The sequence below is a fragment of the Andrena cerasifolii genome, chromosome 11 (assembly GCF_050908995.1).
Source record: "Andrena cerasifolii isolate SP2316 chromosome 11, iyAndCera1_principal, whole genome shotgun sequence".
Classification (NCBI taxonomy): domain Eukaryota; kingdom Metazoa; phylum Arthropoda; class Insecta; order Hymenoptera; family Andrenidae; genus Andrena; species Andrena cerasifolii.
In genome coordinates this window covers 1643618-1657569 of record NC_135128.1, presented here as the reverse complement: position 1 = coordinate 1657569, position 13952 = coordinate 1643618, and the positions used below count along the sequence as shown (strand labels likewise).

The following is a 13952-nucleotide window of genomic DNA, read 5'->3' as shown; positions in this document are numbered from 1 at the left end:
TCAGAAGCCCACCACAACCACAAAACAGTGGTTGGGCTATCGCTTTCGTATCGACGACAAAAAACTGTACCTACCACGAAATTGTCGCTGTCGGTGGTTGACACATCGCAAAACCGTTTTTTGTAGTTGCAGTGGGCTTCTAAAGTGGTTCATCTGAGTTCAGCCTTAGTTCCTGAAACATTAACTTGCAACACTCTTAATTTTACACTTCTTATAATTAAGAATAATTCCTTGAAATTGCACCAATCTTTTACTCGGTGTTCAGCATGTTCAGCCAACGTTTGAATTATTTAACTATTAGCTACAGACTGCGGTAGAAATCGATCGAGGTTATTGACCCTTTCTACAACTTGTGCCGGTGTGTAGTACAGTCTGTACGATTAAATATTTTATTCGCTGGCAAGTTGTCTGGAACATGGATGTGCGCTGACCGATCGATGTCACCGCAAAATGTCGACGTTGCTCGCTGAAACACATCGTTTGCAAACGCTGTAATTTCGTTTGTCACCGGCACCGTTGAATACTCGGATGTCACCGGTCAAATTGACAATTTTAATTCACATCCTCATCTAGAGTCCGAGATAATTGTTCAAGCTCCAATTCGATATCACTGGTGCCCTTCTTTTTTTTCTTTTTTTTTGAAGGACAACCGTGCTGCTTATTAACACTTCGCAGTGAACGCAATTTAAAAGACAATTTAAGTATTGGAAAAAATATAACGTGCTTACCATACTTATAGGAACGAGCGTATGGAGAAGCGTATTAATGTAAATATTAATTGTATTAGCGTTTTGAATGCATTGTATCGCTGATAACCAAGAAAAGTAGTTGATGCGACGATAAACTTCAATTAATTAATATGTTACAATTAGAACAGTTTACGCCCCTGGTCTTTGGATAACTTGGGAAGAATAAAGCAAATTTTAGGACTAGGTAAGTATACGTGATTTTTTTTAGAACAGAGTTTATAACAATATAATTCGATACGAATGTCATTCATATATATTTGGTATAAAGTAGCGCTGTAAATATTCGATTCGGTTGGAAATATTAAATTTTGAATATGAATAGTTTCTTCGAATAATTCGAATATTTAGGAGTATTCGAATATATATTCGGACATTATTAATAGATTTGGAACTTTATTAATCTTTGGTACATTTTTAGCTTCCTATAAAAATGTATGCTTATACTAATGTTTCAAATTTTATGTTGAAAATGAAGTCGCGTAGATGGATTGTGAAACAGAATTGGGTAAATGTATATAATAAAGTAAAGTATTCGAGTAAATAATAAATATTTAGGTATTCTTTGCAACAAATTATTTCTTCTGTGTATTTGAACAATTCATCATTATTTATATGAATAATTAATACTATAATACTATAATAACTGATGGTTGTTTTCTCTTTCAAAATTTATAAATTTACCAAAGATTAACAAATTTCCAAATTTATCGTTTAACAAACAAATAATTGAAAAGGTCAATATGAAAAGAATTTCACGGTAAAGTGTGAAAAAGTATTCCATGTTCAGATTCCTATTGGATAGAATCCGAAATTTGATCATTCCGAATATTCGAATACTTAGATTACACAGTTCGACAAAATTTGACTTTTTCGGATTTGAAACATTCAATAGCTGTTTCTGATAGCTTTTCGTGCCCTGAAAACGAATCCGTAAACCGTTTGTCGCCACCACCCTCAGTTTTTGAGAAATTCGATTTTAAAAAAAATTGCAAATTTTCAACTTTGAACATTTTTTATGTCGAAACGGTAATACTTATTCTGTTGCTCGTTGCGTCAAATGATTCTATGCACCCTCCCGAATACAACGCTATAAGTTATTATTGGATTATGAACATTTAAATATGTTTAAACAACGACCAAAGGGAAAAGGACACCCGAAATGCACCCAGTTTTTAAGATATCTTTCAATTTATTTCCAAAACTAAGGGTCTAGGAGGAAATCTGACCATTCCACGCGATGCAACAGACATTTTTCCTTCGGAAAGCATCAGCAGAAGTGGTAAGTTCCGTTTTGTTTTCAACACAGAAGCGAAATAGTTTGGCAAAACGTGCGGCGGCGACAGTGGTAGTCACGCGCGTTAAGCGATTATGTGACGCTGAGCGGCAGTGGATCGCGCGCCGCCGTTGAGTACCACTGTCGACGCCGCACGTTTTGCCAAACTATTTCGCTTCTGTGTTGAAAACAAAACGTGACTTACCACTTCTGTTGATGCTTTCCGATGGAAAAATGTCTGCTACATCTCATGCAATAGTCAGATTTCCTCCTAGACCCTTAGTTTTGGAAATAAATTGAAAGATATCTTAAAAAATGAGTGCATTTCAGGTGTCATTTTCCCTTTGATCGATGTTTAAACATATTTAAATGCTGTATTCGGGAGGGTTCAAAAAATAATTTAACGCAACGAGCAACCGAATAACTATTACCGTTTCAACACAAAAGATGTTCCAATTTAAAAATTTTGATTTTTTTTCAAAATTGAATTTCTCAAAAATTGAGGGTGATGGCGACAAACGGTTTGCGGATTCCTTTTCAGGACACGAAACCCTATAAGAAAGGGCTACTGAATGTTACAAGTCCAGATGGCTGTTGAACTGGGTTATTCGAATGTACCTTACAGCCCTAATATGAAGTTAAATGTATACTTTACTCATAATAAAAAATTAACTTCAAAGGAGCTAAGAGTACTGTTGTAATGAATTCGTAAAATTATCCTCCGTTTCGCCGTTTCAACCTCTTAACAACAATAGACACACATACAAAATGTAGACCAATACCTCTATCATAATAAATATATACCTATCATGAGGCAGAAAAGTGTCTGGTGTCAAAAGGCTTTTAGTTGATTCCTACCAAAGCAGTTCCAATATTTCCCGTTCCACATTATAAACTCGTTTTTACAAAAAATGAAAGAGATTCCTGAATTATTTATCGATGCATCACGTGACGCGTACGCCATCCGCCTCGGGATCGGAATATTTCAGCGGCGGTGCGTCTTTTGTTGTGACGTACGAACGCTATTTTAACCATGAATGTCGTACGATTTTATTTCGGCCAGAAGGGGAAACCCGGAGATACGCCCACCGTCGTAAATTACAGATTTTATGCTAATAACGATCACGCCCGGAATCGGATTTCGGTGTTGGCCAGCTGTGACGGTTTTCAGACGCCATTCGTAATCAAAGTGGACGGTGGCTAATGATACGAATTGGCTGAGAGGACAGGGAAACCCAACCAACGATTTACGACTCGTTTCATGTGTTTTCGCGACGCGACGGTGCGATAAGGATGCTAATCTGCATTATTTAACGTGACAATCAATTTCCATTGGTAACTCGCACAACTAACGTCATTCGTAGGTAATTCGCTGGCAAGTCTGTTTCGTTGCAATTATTGGAAAAACGTGGCTCCTTATCAACCAAGTGTACGAGTTGTTAATTCGAAATGCGCAACGTCGTTGATAATGTGATTTTTTTCATGCAAATAAATAGGCACATGTTGAAGTGTTTTTTGCAAGTACCTACTCAATAGTTTCGGAAGTATGTAACGATAATGATTGTGTTTGAGTATTGATGCGTCGAGTAGGTACCTATTTCCCGATTCTGAATTTTTTTGAGAGTATGGTGGTATACCATCCACGTTGTATATATTATGTAGTATTGGAATTTGGAATCGTCCGCTATTCGTACAGATATAATTTCAATCGATCGTTTTCTACATTTCCATTCTGTATAATTAATTTGAAATAAGGAGTTGTCAGTTGTTTGTGGTTAAAGTTGAAAGGGGGTGATTTTTCGTGACAAAATGAGTCGAAAGTGTAGACTACATTTTTTTTATTTGGGACTTTATTTTGAAGGAAACAGGTTTTGAAACCCCGTTTATTACGTGAATCATTCCATGCGAACTCGGACGGATTTCGGAGAAAGTTTTCGTAGATTGCTGAAATTTGAATATTTTGTAGTCTTTAGTGATGTTTAAACGTACCTCAAAGGATTTTTAAAATTTTTAAAAATTTCGATTTTACAGCTGTTTGAAGTTAAGTGCTAACTTTTTTTCAATATATTATAGGTATGGAGGTAGTAAACGAGTAAACGATGAAGATGAGCTTTACGGTGCTTATAGAGAAGACATTGAAGATTTAAGAAAAAATTATTTTAGTTTAAAAAAAAATTGAACCATTTTTGTGCAATTATTTTAAACAAATGCAGGTTTTTAACATCGGGCGCGATTTTAAAAATCTAAAAAAAGGAAAATATAGTTCTATCCTTCCTCTTGATGGACAAATTTTAAAAAATATGGACATATTAAAATTGGCCTTGTAAAAATTGCCGAAAGTTGACGCTGCGTCGCCCAGCACCTGCTCGACTGGGCGGGCCGTGCGGTACTCGAAGCGGCCAAGCGGCTATACCTGATATTCTTATTACAGGATTCTCGAAAATGGTAAGTATTTGAAAAAAAAACTGAAGGAGGAACTTATTGTTTTTCTATATCCAACATAATACGGTATTCTCCTTGAAACGAGGGTGACTTTTAGTTTTTTAAATGGAATGCTATACATTTGATTACCTAATATAAAAGCGACTGTCAAGACAAATTCAACCATATGGTATACTATTGAAGGTCAAGTGTACCATATGGTTGAGTTTGTCTTGACTGTCGCTTTCATATTGGGTAATCAAATATATAGCATTGCATTTAAAAAACTGAAAGTCACCCTCGTTTCAAGGAAAATATTGCGAACACCAAAAATTGAGATACCGTATTATGTTGGATATAGAAAACAGTAAAAGTATTCCTCCTTCAGTTTTTTTTCAAATACTTATCATTTTCGAGAATCCTGTATAAGAATATCAGGTATAGCCGCTTGTCTGCAGCGAGTACCGTAGTGCTGGGCGACGCAGCGTCAACTTTCGACAATTTTTACAGGGCCAATTTTAAAATGTCCATATTTTTGAAAATTTGTCCATCAAGGGGAAGGTTAGAACCATATTCTCCTTTTTCAGATTTTTAAAATAGCGCTTTATGATAGAAACCTGCATTTGTTTAAAATAATTGCACAAAAATGGTTCAATTTTTTTTTTTAAACTGAAATAATTTTTTCTTAAAACTTCAATGTCTTCTCTATAAGCACCATAACGCTCATCTCCATCCGTTCATTACTTCCATAGCTATAATGTATTGAAAAAAAGTTAGCACTTAACTTCAAAAAGTTGTAAAATTGACATTTTTCAAAATTTTTGAAAAACTCTTTGAGGTACGTTTAAATATTACTAAAGACTACGACATATTCAAATTTCAGCAATTTACAAAAATTTACTCCGAAATCTGTCCGAGTTCGCATCGAATGTCCCACGTATGATTGGCAGAGTGTAGGAGTAAGTATGGCACAACTTTGGATGAAATGAAACCTTGTGCAAAAATGAGTCGAAATTACAGAATACTTTTTTCAAAGCAAGCTTTGTTTTGAAGATGGAATAGTTTGTTAATTACATGTACACCCAATCGACAGATTTTCAAAATGGTTCTTCTCGAAAATAAAACTGCCCGAGAAAAAGTTATGTGACAATTTCGATTTATTTTTGCAAAAGGATTCATGTCATCTGCAATTGTACCATATTTAGTACTGCATTTTACCAATTTTTAAATAGTCAGCTGCAAATTTAATTAAACAATCGTTAAAGTACTGCCAGCGGGGTTCACTTTGTAACACCTTTTCATATTTTTCAAATATCACGCGAAAACTATAGGTACAATATAATCCCGGACCAATACACTAGTTAAAGGGGCCTGTTTTCTTTTGGAAAAACTTGAAGGCCTTTGAATTAAACTGCTGTGTATTGGAAAGTATATATTGTAAACTTCTAGTAGCATTTCTGGCGTTGCAATTGTGACGTCCGGCCCCACCACATGGGTCACGCCGGTTAGTTTCCGCCGGCGCCGCTAGAGGTCTACCCTTCTCGCAAGTCTTATCGTACACTCTCGTTCGTATATATACAAGTTCCAAGTTTATTTTGCCTTAGTCCCTGTATGCCTAGGGCAGGGGCCGTCAGCTATAGCCCTACTGATGAGAGGTCTGACCCTGACACGGTCCCAAGACGAAAAAAACGCATTCTTCCTTCCCCTCCCTCCCTCTTTCCTCCTTCCTTCTTTTCCTCCTCGATCTTAAATGTCAATACACCTGCCCCGCGCACAGTACTCCAAAAAGCGTGACCGGCCCCCGAGGGAGATTATTTATTACGGTTACGCCGAAGGCGACGGGGCAAGATCCCTCCTTTACTTTCTGGAATCAATCACCATCTCGGTTTCGGACGGTAACAGCAATATATAAATAAATAAAAGGAATTATGGGCGATCTCCTCCCGTCAGCGTTTTCTTATTTTAAGAACTTCGCGGTGGCTACTGTAGCTTCGATCTGGTTCATCCGAAATAAAACGTCCGAACAAATGTAGGTAGTTAATATATTAGATTATCTAGTACCCGATCCGTCGTTCATTATCCCGTAAAATTAATTTGTTATAACATTTTCGCCACAGAGACGCTCTCATTTTTTATCTGTAAAATAAAAACCAGGCAACGAAATTAAAAAATTCACGATCGGTTGTAAGTAGATAATCTAATATACTAACTAAATTTGGTCGACTTTTTTATTTCAGATGAATCAGGTCAAAGCTACAGAGGTCACTGTAAAGCGCTTAAAAAATTCTTTATCTATTTATATGTTGCATTGCAAACAACTACAAGAACTTTAAAATACACACTTTCTAATACAAAATCGTTTATCTAAAAAAGTCTTCAAGTTTTAAAAAAAGGCCCAAAAGTACATGTGTTTTCAGACCTCCCAGGTAGTCTTGACCCGTCACGACAAATCAATGATTACTTTTATAGTTACACGAGAAAGAAAATTTGAAGTTATCTTACCGCGTGATGTTTTTGTGGAAACATGTTTTACTGTATGAATAACATAGGGAAATATAGAAGTATAAAGTAATCCCATTAAATAGTCACAAAGTCACCCCCGCTTACGGTAGGATTGTTTTTTTCAGAGGTGGCCTCAAACCAAAATATGTTATTGTACATTCACAGCATATGTTTTCGGAAAAAATCAGCTTCCGTGCTGTTATGCCACCAATAACAAACTACTCTGTATTGTAAATTAATTGCGAACAGAGGGACTAATTAATTGAAATTATACATTTATATTAATTATATAAATATTCAATTTATACTAGTTAGTTATATAATTTCGCAAGATTGCATCGTTACATGCAGAGTATTTACCAGCCCGCACAAAAGGCTAATTAAAATTATTTAATTATCTCACCCAAGAGAATTATTATCGGAGATTCTGGTCCCCAACGAAATATCAAAATATTGAAATTGGCAAGGGGGATTTATTGCGAAATAAATTCCCTGGTTTCGATTCCAGTTCTCATCATTCCACGTGGGATTTAATTATAAAATGTTTCAACGAGATTGAAATGCACTTACCGCAGACACAGACCAGTAGGTAATGAAAAAAATTTAATATAGCAACCGAGGAAATTTTGCCATGATATTTGTGGAATACTTTGTCATTTAAGAATGGAATTTAAAGGAGGGAATTGAAACATTAGTTGTTCCACACTTTTCACAATTCCGTATAATTGTTAAGGTGAAATAATCGAAAAGTGAGCTTCACCGTTTTCTATGCAATTTTTTCATCACTAATCTATAATTAATTAAGAAAAATAAAAGCTTGTATCAAACAGTCTAACTTTGCAATATTGTTATTATTATTAGTAGTATCTAGTAGTGGTCGTGGTGATGTTTTGTACTACGAATAATAGTATTAAATAGTACCACTACTAATAGGTACTAATAATGCATTGCAAAATTAAGGTTTTCAGCAGTTTTGCATTTGAAGTCCACAATATCCAATTTTTCGTTCGATGCATCTTCCACTTTATCTGCATTTTTTGTAAATTTCTCATTATATTTGCAGTAAAGAAAATTGTACTTTTACAATTCCTTGGGACCTATAGAATGATACCTTATTAATATTTTAGATGCACTCCACATTATGTCCATGTTTGAAAAGTTTTTCATTTAAATATCATGTTCAAAATGGGATTATTGAAGAAAATCGTGAAAGGAGAGCTCTGCAAACGTCTAAAACAATTGTGGCACGTTAATGCAATTTTTGCAAAATATGTTCGTGTTCTTATGAATAAATTAATAGATAATATTTTGATACTTACGTTATGAAAAAATTTACTTTGGTATCTTCTTTTTATTACACTACTTACGAGTTCTCCTTCCATATTGGTATTGCTCTTTATTTTGTTAATTAACTAAATTGATATTGATGTCTCTATTTGATTGGATAATTAATTTTAAACAACATTGCAACAACGAGCAGAAAAGCAGCAGGAATTTGAGTTCTCCATACACGTAATCAACTACACGCCGCCCACCATATTATTAACGACAGCGGTGGATAAGAGTTTTCGAGATAGTGTGAAACGAATGCTCGCACATCGATTTGGGTATGATTCATACACTCGTATTGATTGTGCATAACTGGACGAATATTTATCGACCGACCATGTGTCTACGTAACAATGACGTTAGTTTCGTCTGAAAACAGTGGTTAATACATTATACATGATAGGTTTAGCCGAGTTTTAAAAAGAAGTGCTATTTTGTATTAATAAATGGCAACATTCTCCTAACTGTTTGTATTATATTTTGTGAATTTTGTAAACTGATCAACTCGAAACTCGATATTTTTTTGCCTCGATGTCAGGGATTTGGATGGTATTGAAATATATTGTAGTCCATGTGATATTACCCTAATAGCACAAAATATTGAATACACATACATCCAATATTAAAAAGAGGTTCAATCTCTTTTTGATATTTAAATATACTTACAATATTTATTCTAGATTAAGAAGCAAATATTTTTGTCCAAATATAAATAAAATATTTATTTAATATTAGGAACTAAATATTTTTTCCGAATGTTCGGGAAATATTCATTTTATATTTTGAAAAAAATATTTTGTCCAATTATAAAAAAATATTTATTTAATATTAGAAACAATATATTTTTTTTTCAAATATAAAGTAAATATTTATTTAATAGTAAAAACAAAATATTTTTTTCTGAATGTTCGGGAAATATTCATTTTATATTATGAATTTTTTTTCAAATATAAAGTTAATATTTATTTCACATTTTCTGAATATTTACTTTACATTTTTTAACTATATATTTTACATTTCCTGATTATTTATTTTGAAACTCTGAATATGTTTTTCACATTTCCAGAATATTTGCTTTATATTTTCTGAATATTTCTTTCATATTCCACGAATATTTAGTTCATATTTTCAAAACATTTATTTCACATTTTCAGTATGTGTATGTAATATTTGGAACCAACATTTTTGTCATATTAAAAAGTGTGGCCCAAAATTTTTTTTTTAATATTTGGAAAAAATATTTAACCAATATTTTACGCTACTAGGGTAGTGGGTGTTGGAGTCATCATTTTTCTACTTTCAAAATTACAAGCCCTCAATGTCACGAATAACATAAAAACCGTCAACCGCAGTTAGATAACGTCAGTAGCTATTAAATAATAATACAGAAGAAATTAACAAATAGATAATGGAGTGGGTTCCCTAAACGTGTAGCCTGGAAGCGAGTCGTAGAACCAGCTCGTGCAACATATCACGGTGCTGCCGACAAAAATCCCACGGGATCAGAGGAAATGTATTTATTTCAAATAGAACCCATCGAAGTTCGAGCGAAGAAGTTGCTTTCCAACGACAAAGGGAGTTCTCGATTCTGGAAAATGGGATCTGCAAGATTTATGGCGATAGGTATGCATTTGTCGAAAATCGGAATAAAGGTTTCGTGTAAAAGTATATCCCCATAAAAAACTTCAAAAAAGTGAAAAAAAATTGCGCCAAGTACATGAAATCAAATAAATCACAAAAAATAGAAGATAATAATAATTTCAAAATAAAAAAAATAATGAGCTGCAAGTACATAAAGGTGCTTTCAAGTAAATACTTGGCCTGGCGAGGCACGGTCAAGGTGTGGATGAATAAAAATTATTTAAAAACGCAAAATAATAATGAAAGTGTACTCATATTGTCAGAGTTTTAAATTGGCACATTATCTGAAAGCCCGCGAGAGGGAAGGTATGGGTATTGATGATCTGAGAATACCTTGCCCCGCCAGGCCAAGTATTTGACTGAAAGCACCTTTATGTACTTGCAGCTCATTTTGATTTCACATATTTTTTTATTTTGTAATTATTATTATCTTCTATTTTTTTATGATTTATTTGATTTCATGTACTTGACGTAATTTTTTTTACATTTTTGGAAGTTTTTTATGGGGATCTCATGTCTTTTTACAAAGATAATTTGCATAGTAGGGAATGACTTCAGATAATTTTTAATATTGTATTTGTTATACAAGAAAATGTGCTTATTTCATTTGCTTGTGCAGCAGTGTTATTTTCTCTTTCACCTATAGTAATAATAATTTTTAGGGGATTTTTTTATGGGATTATTAAATTACAAACAAACAGAGGATCGAAGCTGAATAATATCGTTTAATAAACTCGTTAATTAATTATTAATTTAGAAGCAAACAGAGGATCGGAGCTGAATAATATCGTATAATAAACTTGTTTAATTAATATAATATACTATGTCCCAACAAATTTTTTTCTCTGACGTTGATCACACTGCATCATCTTCTGCTTCGATTATCTGTAAATAAAAAATAAATATATATAATCCACATTTTATTTTAGTTACAACTCAGCGTAGAATTTATATAGAAACAGAGTGGCATTTTACTATAATAAGTTTAGAGACTACAAAATGTGTCCGAATCTGTCGGAAATCGGAATAAAGGTTTCGTGTAAAAGTATATGCAGAGATAAGCGAAAACGCTCGGAGATCGTTTAAGGGGTTAGACTACCTTGGACGGAGCAAAATTGCAGTCATTTTCGGCATTTTTTTAGGAAGATAATGAAATAAACAGACAATTCAATATGAAGCCTGTTATTGTACAACTCTCGCCGGAAAAAATCGTATCTTTTTCCTACAAAATGGCAGCGGTAGAGCCGTGATACGCAAGATCTTGAGGAGCGACTTTTTCCACGGTGTCCAATCTCACGGCGTTTGACTTAGAACAAAAAACCAAAAAGTTTTATTTTCTACATACTTAAAACTAGAGAAGTACATAGGAATAAGTGACATTAATTGCATTTGCAACAATTTTAAACGGTAAATATTTAACAATTATGTAACTTATATAGTTATTACCCACACAGCACCATAATATTGCAGCAACGTCTCTGCAATGATGCAGTGCAAGATTGCAATGTTGCACCATAACATTGCAGAGACGTTGCAGGTTCAGTCCTATGTCCGCCTTCGCAATATTGCAGGTGCGTATTTGTAACACTATAGGTGCGGACTAAAACTTTCACCCGTTGTCATTTTTGGTTAGGTTGGAAAACAGTCTTTAGACTGAACCTTTACATTTCTCTTTTCTTCTTCTTTCTTTTTTCTTGCTTGATTGTATGTACGTGTTTGTGCAATAAAGACGTTTAATAATAATAATAATAATAATTTCACACATTAAAATATATAGTGTCTACTCTGTCTAAAAAAATTAAATTAATCCTCAAATCTGTTCTATAATTTCATGTACAAACAAGTCTCACGATAACACTTTTTTCATATGATCGACGGCCAACGAGAAATTCTAGCGTATCCAGTTAAATGAAACATGCTGCAGAATCTACTCGACGTCATGTACATATTTCGACAAATTTTGCAAAGTCATAGTTGCTTCAGAATATTGCTGTAATGTTTCTACAATATTTTTCACTACAGAATTGCACGGCAATATGTGCGTAAATTTGTTTGGGCTTTGCCACTGGAACACTGCACGTCGATGTGCGCGCAATATTGCTTAAATATTGTAAGATCGTTGCCACTAGAACATTGCACGGCGATACGGACGATACATTGCAGGAGCGTTGCCACTCCAATATTTCTGCAATATTGTACGGCAATGTGGGTGCAATTGTACTGGGGCGTTGCCACTGGAACATTGCACGACGATGTGTGCGCAATATTGCAGGAATATTGTAGGATCGTTGCCAATGGAACATGGCACGTCGATGTGCGCGCAATATTGCAGGAATATTGTAGGATCGTTGCCAATGGAACATTGCACGGCAACGAACTTGAAATATTGCTGCAATATTGCAGGATCGTTGCCACTCCAATAATGCACAACAATATTCCAGAATCGTTCCTGCAATATTGCAATGCAACCTGCAACAACACAATATTGCAGCAACGTTTCTGCAATACTGCTGCAACGAAGTGTGCTGTATGGGTATGCGAATCTCTAGCTACTTTGGTAAATTATTCAAAATGTTGATTGTTACTAAATATTATACAATTTATTCAAATTTAATAAATCGATTAGTTTCAATGGAATGTTAATTTAAAAATAAAATGATGAGGAGATGGTTAAAGTAGACGTGGTACAGAGTTAAATATAATACTAATTAAAAAATATTATGTAAGTTGAAAATACGATCACACCAAATTCCTTTAATCAAATTGCTCTGATTCCTATTCTTAGACCGATTGCCACCATGTTTTATATCGACACGGTTAAAAGTCCGTTTTTCAGTGTTTCACCTCGAAGAAGAAGAAAAAAATCTTTATTATTATGCTTACCACAACCTTCCATTAAAAATCTGCGCACCGAGGTTAAAATCGCCAAGAGTCGTTCATACTTATTAACACCTGCGTGACAGCGTGAAAGCGTGAAATGTACTGCGAATTTCAGAATGGCATGTAGCAATAATACGATGTTACATAAACGAGCATGTATTAACTTACATCGCAATAGGAAAGAACGAAATCATTTAAGAACGAAATCATCGTTTGCACAAACGAAAAAGGCAAAATTAGACATATGTATTCTAATTTTGTTATTAGAAAGAGTTTATAGTATTGTATCTACAGATAGGGTGAATTATGGAATTCAGAATGCGTGAATAGTTACGGACTTTTAACTTAAAGATACGAAGAAACATGTATGTCACAATTTGCAACTAGATAATTCAAAGGATGAATATAATGAACAGAACTAATTTTTTTGCACCGTGATTTGATTTGAAAAATTTTAAAACGAATGTCGTTAATTTTATTTTAATGTATTTGAATACGTCCATTTCTTGTACATATATTATAAGTAATATCAAAGTGATCTCAACCATACGTAAGTACACATGTCTACATCACAATCTGATTTTGAAATTATCTTAAGGGGGGAGACCACTGTAATGGTCTGAAAAGTAAGGGTGTTTTCGGGAATTTCTTTCAACCAAACAACGCAAGTAAATCAATGTATTGCTTAGTATAGGTAATACGTACATATCGAAGAGTAAGAAAAAATTTTTTCTCAATCAAATTCATAAATCCGTTTCCTGTATACTCTTCGTCAAAATTTGTGCTGGCGACAAAATCGTGCTTGTCGCGTTGACAGTGTTCAGGCCATATGGTTAATCCGAATTCAAAAAGACAAAAATATTTAGAAACAGGAGGCCTCTATTAAAAATTTTCGGGGTACAAAATTGGGGAAATGTTGATAAAAAAATAGAAGCAGGTCGTTAATGGAAAAAACTGATCGTCACGTAACACAGTGGGGAAATTTTGCGATTTTATGGCCAAATCCACAAAAATGAAATTTTTGAATATAATAAAATTAATGCAAATGTCAATTGAAGAACTATATCCTTTTTCGTGGCCAAAACCTCAAAACTTATTTTTAATATATAAAATTCAGCACTTTTACGTTCTGATATATGAGAAATTAAATTAGCCGA

General features: G+C 33.9%; 1 long non-coding RNA gene across 1 annotated transcript in view; it reads left to right on the top strand.

Moving 5' to 3' along the window:
• The window catches only part of LOC143374596 (uncharacterized), a 362323-nt gene extending 350110 nt beyond the window's left edge, over window positions 1-12213 (top strand). The window contains exon 3 of the long non-coding RNA XR_013086697.1: window positions 12079-12213. This is a non-coding gene — a long non-coding RNA (uncharacterized LOC143374596). The remainder of the gene's footprint in view (window positions 1-12078) is intronic.
• The last annotated feature ends 1739 nt before the right edge of the window (window positions 12214-13952 follow it).